Consider the following 9,579-nt stretch of genomic DNA (forward strand, 5'->3'; position numbering starts at 1 on the left):
TCATTTGGCCCTAATGAAGGACCTCATAATGGACACACTTGCGATACCAACGGATTCCGTAATTCATTGACGCTGACATTTTCGTTGCAGAGTGGAATGACCTCGTAAAAAACTTTGGAGAATTATTGTCCAGTGTATAACGTTATGATAGGGGAGAAATATTCTCTCTCTCTCTCTCTCTCTCTCTCTCTCTCTCTCTCTCTCTCTCTCTCTCTCTCTCTCTTTATGTAACTATCCACTCTTTGGTTTTTTCCTTATCAGTTCTTAGGCCAATCAATTACAATTGCTTCCTAACTTGCTTCTCTCCTCTCTCCTCTTCTCTCATCGGGGTCTCTCTTCTCTCTCTCTCTCTTGTGGTTGTACTTATACATATAAAAAAGAGAGTAATAGTAGTGCAGAAGATAAGAGGCAATTCGAAAAACTATTAGATATGCTACTAGAATACAACATTCAACAAATAAATCACCTGCCAACAAGAAAGGAAAATACTTTAGACCTAGTATTTGTGAATGAGGTGAATTATGTTAAAGAAATAATAGTTTATAATGCGAGTATTTCAGACCATAATGTCATAGAATTAACAGTCCATTCCAAAGCAAGTGAAAACAGAGATAAGCAAGAAATGAAAAAGTGAGAAGGATATGGAAAATACAACTTCTACAGTAAAAATATAAAATGGTCAGAAATAAATGAAGAATTAAAGATTGGGATAACATTTTCGTAAGTGATGACATAAGAGTAAATACGGAGATACTATATAAAATATTAGAGAAAATAGTGGAAAAATATATACCGAAGAAGAAGAGTAAACATCAGTCATGCATACCAAGAGACAGAAGGATCTTGTTCCAGAAAATCAGAAAGTGGAAAAAAGGTCTTGCAAAGAAAGAAAAAAAATGCATGGAAAGTTATAGAACTAAAAAGTAAGATAGAAAATGCAGAACAAAAGATTATACATTTAAAAGAAAATGAAAAACGGGACTTGGAAGAAAATACCCTAGTAAATATCAAGCAAAACCCTAAACTATCATACTCGTACGCGAAAAAGATGAATAAAAGAAGAATAGAAATAGGCCCTCTAAGAATAGAAGGGAGATTAACGAATGAAAAACAGGAAATATGCAACATATTGGCAGAACGATATAAGAGAGAATTCACCCCACCCCTAGAAGAATTGATGAATGAAGATAATGATACAGAAGTAAGGGACGAAAATAGTGAATATTTAGCTGGCATAGATATTAATGAAGCTGATATTGTGCAGGCTATTAATGAAATTAAAAATGGAGCTGCTGCAGGTCCTGATGGTGTTCCTGCTATTTTGTTAAAGAAAGTAGTTCATTCTATCGCAAAGCCACTTGCAATATTATTAAGACAAAGTATAGATACAGGCAAGATTTATGATGAGCACAAATTATCATATATTACCCGTACTTTCAAAAGTGGATCAAGACTAGAGGCACGTAATTATAGGCCTGTGAGCCTAACATCACATATTATGAAAGTGTATGAAAGGGTAATGAAGAAAAATATTATGAAACATTTAATAAAAAATAATTTGTTTAATATAGGACAACATGGTTTCGTACCCGGAAAAAGTACACAAACCCAACTGTTAGTCCACCGTGAAAACATATACAAAAATATGAAAAGCGGAAATGAAACAGATGTGGTTTATCTTGACTTTGCAAAAGCTTTTGACAAGGTAGACCATAATATATCAGCGAAGAAAGTTAGAAAACACAATATCGTGGATAAGGTAGGAAGATGGTTAAAAGAATTTTTACACAACAGAAAACAGATAGTTATTGCAAACGATGAGAAATCGGATGAAGCTAAGGTAATATCCGGTGTGCCAAAAGGTACGGTGTTAGCTGCAATACTGTTTGTTATTATGATTACAGACATAGACAGTAATGTTAAGGACTCGGTAGTGAGTAGTTTCGCCGATGACACAAGAATAAGTAGAGAAATTACTTGTGATGAAGATAGGAACGCGCTACAAAGAGACCTTAACAAAGTATATGATTGGGCAGAGGTAAATAGGATGGTATTTAACTCTGATAAATTTGAATCAATAAATTATGGAGACAGAGAAGGAAAGCTATATGCATATAGGGTACCTAATAATGAGACAATCACAAATAAGGAAGCAGTTAAAGACCTTGGTGTGATGATGAATAGAAACATGTTATGCAATGATCAAATAGCAATTCTATTGGCAAAATGTAAACCAAAAATGGGAATGTTGTTACGGCCCTTCAAAATAAGAAAAGCTGAACACATGATTATGCTTTATAAAACATATGTTCGTAGTCCACTTGAATATTGCAATATGATATGGTACCCACACTATCAAAAGGATATTGCACAAATAGAGAGTGTACAAAGGTCCTTTATAGCTAGAATAGAAGAAGTTAAGGATCTTGACTACTGGGAAAGACTACAATCATTAAAATTATATAGTCTAGAAAGGAGAAGAGAACGCTACATGATAATTCAGGCATGGAAACAGATAGAAGGAATTGCCAAAAACATCATGGAGCTAAAAATATCAGAAAGAGCAAGCAGAGGTAGATTAATAGTGCCCAAAACTATACCAGGAAAAATAAGGAAAGCACACAGAACATTAATCCACTACGCACCAGCATCGATAATGCAGCGTCTATTCAATGCGTTGCCAGCTCATCTGAGGAATATATCAGGAGTGAGCGTAGAGGTGTTTAAGAATAAGCTCGACAAATATCTCAGCTGCATCCCAGACCATCCAAGATTGGAAGATGCAAAATATACCGGAAGATGTACTAGCAACTCTCTGGTAGACATTAGAGGTGCCTCACACTGAGGGACCTGGGGCAACCCGAACAAGATGTAAGGTCTGTAAGGTAAGGACTCTCACATACACACACACATAATGGTCTTCTTTATCCCCTATCCAGACTTAACCACCCAACTATTTCTCTACCAATCTCTCTCTCTCTCTCTCTCTCTCTCTCTCTCTCTCTCAATTCATCTAGCAGCATTAACTGCCCCACTTCCTTATTTGACTATATCTTATTGGTATTTCATAAGGAAACATGCAGAGAGAGAGAGAGAGAGAGAGAGAGAGAGAGAGAGAGAGAGAGAGAGAGAATTCTAAAATATTGCCTGGAGTATATGATAATAACTTACTTTAGGCAGATGCCCTTGTTGACAAAATGAATATATAAACAATCTCCCGTATAACATCCAAAGTGCCAATTGCTAATCTCAAAAGATTAATTTGCAAAACATAATTAGCGTGTAAAAAGTATTCCAGTATCGTACACCTGTTTTGGATGTTTTAATTTGACCCATCTGTGGAGGCACCGTTTGGGAGCCTGTCAGAATGTTTATGGTTTCCTTCAATAATTTTCTGTTCGATTTCAAAAATGGCAGAGAATAAATGCGTGTAACCAGGAGGTTTAGTTTAATCATGTACACAACAAAGGGAAATGCAACTTATAAAACCGCAAGTTAGTGAAATAGAACATTGTTCACAAACTGTGGATAACACACTGAAGAGGAGAAGTGAATTACATTCGCTTCCCCAAACTTCTGGTTATATCTCATATTTGATGTTTGTCTGGGAGAGATCCTTGGGGCAGACTGGTGGTGCCAAGAGAAATTCTGTGAGAGGAAACACGAAGAGTCAAGAGAAAAGTTAGAAGGCTTCTTTTGCACTGCTCCTTAGACCAAGTGAAGTGTGATCTGTACGAAAATCAATGATTCGGAAGAAAGTTCCCTGGACCCAAGTCTGTGAAGAAAGAGGGTCAGTGAGAACTTTGGTATTTGTAAAGAGAGCGGCTGCGGGAAGTGGTATATTAGACAGCATAAGTGCATGCACGCCATCAGCAGTAATGCTCCATTCAGCCAGCCAGTGTTCTTCTCAGCTGAATCTTTAATCGGGGTCGCTAATTTTAATGAACCTTCTGTAAGTTTTACAATTTTCTCATTGGAAACTAGAAACACACAGAAAAAGCCCTTCTACAGCAGCTCCATACAGCCGGTGTCATAGTAAATTCCAATAGCAAACTAACTTAGATCGTCTTCCTTCAAAATATTATGAAGAACTGCGATTAACGATACTGTAGAACAAAGGTTTTACCAAAACGTCATCAACACATTTAATGAGCACATTAACAAGGAACCAGTTAATAATGTCGAGAACAAAGAATGGAATCATTAGTGATAACACAGTCATAATATGTACAAAGTGGCGTCGTCAGCAGCATCAATCAGTCAATCACGCACATTAAATTGAAAATGATTCGAACTTTCACTTAAACGACAATAAAACCTGATGAAAATTAGATGAGATTTCGATGGCTGTAGATACCATCAATTCTGGGATGAGGTTGCTGGCCTCATACCCAGTCTCCGTCGATGGCTGCCGGAGCTCAGTTACCAAAGGAGTCTGGAATTAATTGGTTATCAGTTAACAGAAACGATAACCTCTGAAATACCGAGTCCTGAGGTCTACTCTAGGCGCGTCATTCCTTTGACACTTTGCCAAACCTACAGGCCACCTTGAGGCGAGGAAAGGTGCTGGCATAAGACCGGGTACGTTTATACCAACCAACCAAACGATTTGCCCTTGTTTAAATAATCTTTTCGGTATTCTATTCGTTTAACAGGTGACCACCCATGAGTGCAGGACCTAGTTGAAGCATAAGCTCCCTTGACTCTCTGGGTGTGTTTGGTTTGGGTATGGGGCCAGCAGCCTTATTCCAAAAATAGAACAGTGAAGACTTCGTGACTTTAATAGCGATTTACAGACATGGATGGTCGAAGTTTTGACTTGTAGCGTCGCTGTGTATGGTTTAGGGACAGGACTTCTATGATATCGCAAATCATATTATGTATATATTTCCGTTTGTATTAAAAACTCCTATATCAATATAGAACCGTTGCCTGAAGTGGTTGTTGATAGCTGATATAATTTAGATGGACTATGACTATTTGTAACCGTGCAACTATCTGCCTACGTTTAAAGTACATATCTCTATATGCTTAACTATTATAGTAATAGCGAAACTATAAAATACGCGATTGAGCTTAAAAACTTTCAAGAAAACTCCAATATAATTATGAGGCACTAAAACACTATCCCTAAGAAACGGCTTTTTTAATCAGATATCTCATTCAGCATCAGAAGATAATTATGAAATTCATCCGTGATACAGAAAATATTTTTTTCCCAGTATGATACTCGATTAAAAGACTTTATGAGAAATTGCCTGAAATATCATCTATAAAAATCCAGGTTTATTTTCGCTTTGAATCTGTCCCTTTCATCCGTGAAATGTATGCAGATGAAGAGAAGGTAATTAATGAAATTGTGACTGATACAATTAGCGCAGACTCTGAATTGAAGGAGATTATGCAGATGAACAGCGGAAGCTGCAGTTTGCAGACTGGGTAGCCAATGATGGGAATGGTTAGCGCTGATGTTTATGGCGTTATTGTAATGATTATTATTATTATTATTATTATTATTATTATTATTATTATTATTATTATTTATTAGCATTATTATTATTATTATTAGTTATTATTATTATTATTATTATTTTTTTTTTTTTTTTTTTTTTGTTTTTTTTTTTTTTTTTTTTTTGGCTCTATCACAGTCCTCCAATTCGACTGGGTGGTATTTATAGTGTGGGGTTTCCGGGTTGCATCCTGCCTCCTTAGGAGTCCATCACTTTTCTTACTATGTGTGCCGTTTTTCTAGGATCACACTCTTCTGCATGAGTCCTGGAGCTACTTCAGCCTCTAGTTTTTCTAGATTCCTTTTCAGGGATCTTGGGATCGGGCGGGCCTAGTGCTCCTATGATTATGGGTACGATTTCCACTGGCATATCCCATCCTTCCTTCTTATTTTCTATTTTCAGATCTTGATACCTATCCATTTTTTCCCTCTCTTTCTCTTCAACTCTGGTGTCCCATGGTATTGCGACATCAATGAGTGATACTTTCTTCTTGACTTTGTCAATCAACGTCACGTCTGGTCTGTTTGCACGTATCACCCTATCCGTTCTGTACCATAGTCCCAGAGGATCTTTGCCTGATCGTTTTCTATCACTCCTTCAGGTTGGTGCTCGTACCACTTATTACTGCAAGGTAGCTGATGTTTCTTGCACAGGCTCCAGTGGAGGGCTTTTGCCACTGAATCATGCCTCTTTTTGTACTGGTTCTGTGCAAGTGCCGGGCATTCACTTGCTATGTGGTTTATGGTTTCATTTTTCGTATTGCACTTCCTACATATGGGAGAGATGTTATTTCCGTCTATCGTACTTTGAACTTATCTGGTTCTTAGGGCCTGACCTTGTGCCGCTGTTATCATTCCTTCAGTTTCCTTCTTTAGCTCTCCTCTCTGTAGCCATTGCCAATTGTCATTGCTGGCTAGTTCTTTAGTCTGTCTCATGTATTGTCCGTGCATTGGTTTGTTGTGCCAGTCCTCTGTTCTTTTTGTCTTTCTCCTGTCTCTGTATATTTCTGGGTCTTCGTCTACTTTTATTAGTCCTTCTTCCCATCCACTCTTTAGCCACTCATCTTCACTGGTTTTCAGATATTGCCCCAGTGCTCTGTTTTCGATGTTGACGCAGTCCTCTATACTTAGTAGTCCTGTCCCTCCTTCCTTTCGTGTTATGTATAGTCTGTCCGTATTTGCTCTTGGGTGTAGTGCTTTGTGTATTGTCATTTGTTTCCTGGTTTTCTGATCTATGCTGCGGAGTTCTGCCTTCGTCCATTCCACTATTCCTGCGCTGTATCTGATTACTGGCACTGCCCATGTGTAGGCTTTTTATCATATTTCCGGCGTTGAGTTTTGACTTGAGTATCGCCTTGAGTCTCTGCATATATTCTTTCCTGATCGTGTCCTTCATCTCTTGGTGTTTTATATCTCCTCCTTCCATTATTCCCAGGTATTTGTATCCTGTCTCGTCTATGTGTTTGATGTTGCTCCCATCTGGTGTACTTTATCCCTTCAGTTCTCGTTACTTTGCCTTTTTTTGTATGTTGACTAAGGCGCATTTTTGCTATTCCAAACTCCATCTGATGTCCCCAGAATACAATCCTTACAGTCTGGATTAGGGTATCTATTTCCTTGATGCTCTTACCATACAGCTTGATGTCGTCCATGAACATCAGATGGTTGATTTTGTTGCCTCTTTTCTTGAGTTGGTACCTGGCATCCATCTTCTGTGTACTTTTGTCATGGGAATCATGGCTACTACGAAGAGTAGTGGGGAACAGTGAGTCGCCCTGGAAGATCCCTCTCCTGATACTACCTCTGCTAGTCTTATTCCAGAGCTTGTAAGTATTGTATTCCAGTTGCGCATTGTATTTTTTATTTTTTGAGGGAAGCTGATGGTATTTTCCTCTGCCCCATATATTTTCAGGCATTCTATTAGCCATGTGTGTGGTATCATGTCGAAGGCTTTCTTATAGTCTATCCATGCCATGCTTAGGTTGGTTTTCCTTCTCCTACTGTTCTTCATTACCATTTTGTCTATGAGGAGCTGGTCTTTTGTGCCCCTACACTTCCTTCTGCAGCCTTTCTGTTGGTGGGGGATGGTTTTTGTCTCCTCAGGTAGTTGTATAGCCTTTCACTGATGATACCTGTTAGTAACTTCCACATTATTGGTAGGCAGGTGATAGCTGTAGTTACTGGCTATATTTCCCTTACTCTTGTCTTTCTGAACTAAGGATGTTCTTCCTGTGGTCATCCATTTGGGTGCTTGGTGATTTGAGATACAATGCTGGAGTTGTTCTGCTATTCGTGGGTGTAGGGCCTTGAAGTTTTTGAGCCAGTATCCATGGACTTCATCGGGACCTGGGGCTTTCCAGTTTGGCATTTTCTTTAGTTGGTGTCTGACTGTGTCTGTCGTGATCTCTGTGAATCTTTGTTTTATTCTCCCTGTTTCTTCTTCCTTGACTTCCTGGAGCCATGTGCATGTTTGTTGTGTGATACTGGATTGCTCCATATGTTTTCCCAGAGTCTCTTACTGGTTCGGCTTCAGGAAGTTCTGTGTGGTTGTTTCCCCTCTTAGTTGGCGGTTATAGTCTTTTCATGGTGGTTCCGAATAGTTTGTTCTGTTGGTATCCCTTATTCCTGTTCATGTACCGTTGGATCTTGTGTGCTTTGGCCTTAAGCCTCTGTTTTACATCTTCTATTGTGTTTGTTTAGTCCCCTCTCTTGTACTTTGTATTTCTCGTTGAGTTCCTCCTTGTTTTCTTGCTTCTTAGCCTTTTTTCTGCCATCTCTTTCAGTTTACTCAAGTCAGATCTCATCACCATGATTTGCTTTTCCAGGCGCCTTTTCCAAGGAGGTTGCTGTTTTGGTTTCTGTTGGGTTGGTTGTGACGGTGGTGTTGGTGTTCGAATCCCCATCAGTTCTGCTACTAATCTTGCTCCATGCATATGTCAAGTTATTTGTTTCTGTGATACTGGTGGTGTGTATTAGGCCCATTATTTCATTGACCTCATTATTATTCTTATTATTATTATTATTATTATTATTATTATTATTATTATTATTATTATTATTATTATTATTATTATTATTATTATTATTATTTTTTTTTTTTTTTTTTTTTTTTTTTAGGCAAATGCTGTTAAAAATAATGGCCGATATAAGCGAGTTGATTTTATATATTGTTTTTTCTATTTTCCTTCCTTACAATTCGCTTCTCAGGCTCAGCGATGTTTCTGAGTAACTGGCCAATAATCATATTAGTAATTTTCAAAAAATAATAAATGCTGAAGGTAATCTTTTATTTTGTATTAGAACAGGATCTCAGGTACCAGGAGTCAAGCAGGGGTCGTCGTCAGTGCCTGTTTTATTCCGTACGCCTACGGAATAATACCGGCACTGACGACGACCCCTGCTTGACCTGGACCTGAGATCCTGTTCTAATAAAATAAAAGATTACCTTCAGCATGAAAATTCCCAATATGAATATTGGCCAGTTACTCAGAAACATCGCTGAGCCTGAGAAGCGAATTGTAAGGAAAATAGAAAAAAAAAAACTATATATAAAATCAATTCGCTAATTTTTGAAATTCTTGTTAACAGGATTATTATTATTACTGTTATTATTATGCGCCCTTTTCCATTTGGGGAAGCTGGCCCCAACAGGAAACTGCCTTTCGATTTCTCAGCATGTTACTATAGATGAGGCTGCGAGCCCTACGCTCTTTTTCTTGACTACAGCAGGCGCTAGTATCCACGTAGAGCTGTGTGGACACATGGGAATAACCCTCGAGCAATCCACAGACCTGAGCTTAGGTTTAGCCGAGTGCCGCACCACTCATTCATGATTCCTACTTTAATCTTCACCTTCCAAAAGTCGACGGTTCAAATACAGTATGAGGAAGATACGAAATGCCAACCCACGGGAGGGTTTTAGTTCCGCCATCTAGCGGAGATATGAGAAAAACCACGACACTTTGAACTTCAACATTTCCTTCTTGCTTTTCTCGCCTTTGACTGACGACAGGATTAGCAGGCGACACATCGAAGAGTTTGTTTTCGTGTACGAAGTTCGTGTTTGCAAC

The sequence above is a fragment of the Macrobrachium nipponense genome, chromosome 16 (genome assembly GCF_015104395.2).
Source record: "Macrobrachium nipponense isolate FS-2020 chromosome 16, ASM1510439v2, whole genome shotgun sequence".
NCBI classification, from domain to species: Eukaryota; Metazoa; Arthropoda; class Malacostraca; order Decapoda; family Palaemonidae; genus Macrobrachium; species Macrobrachium nipponense.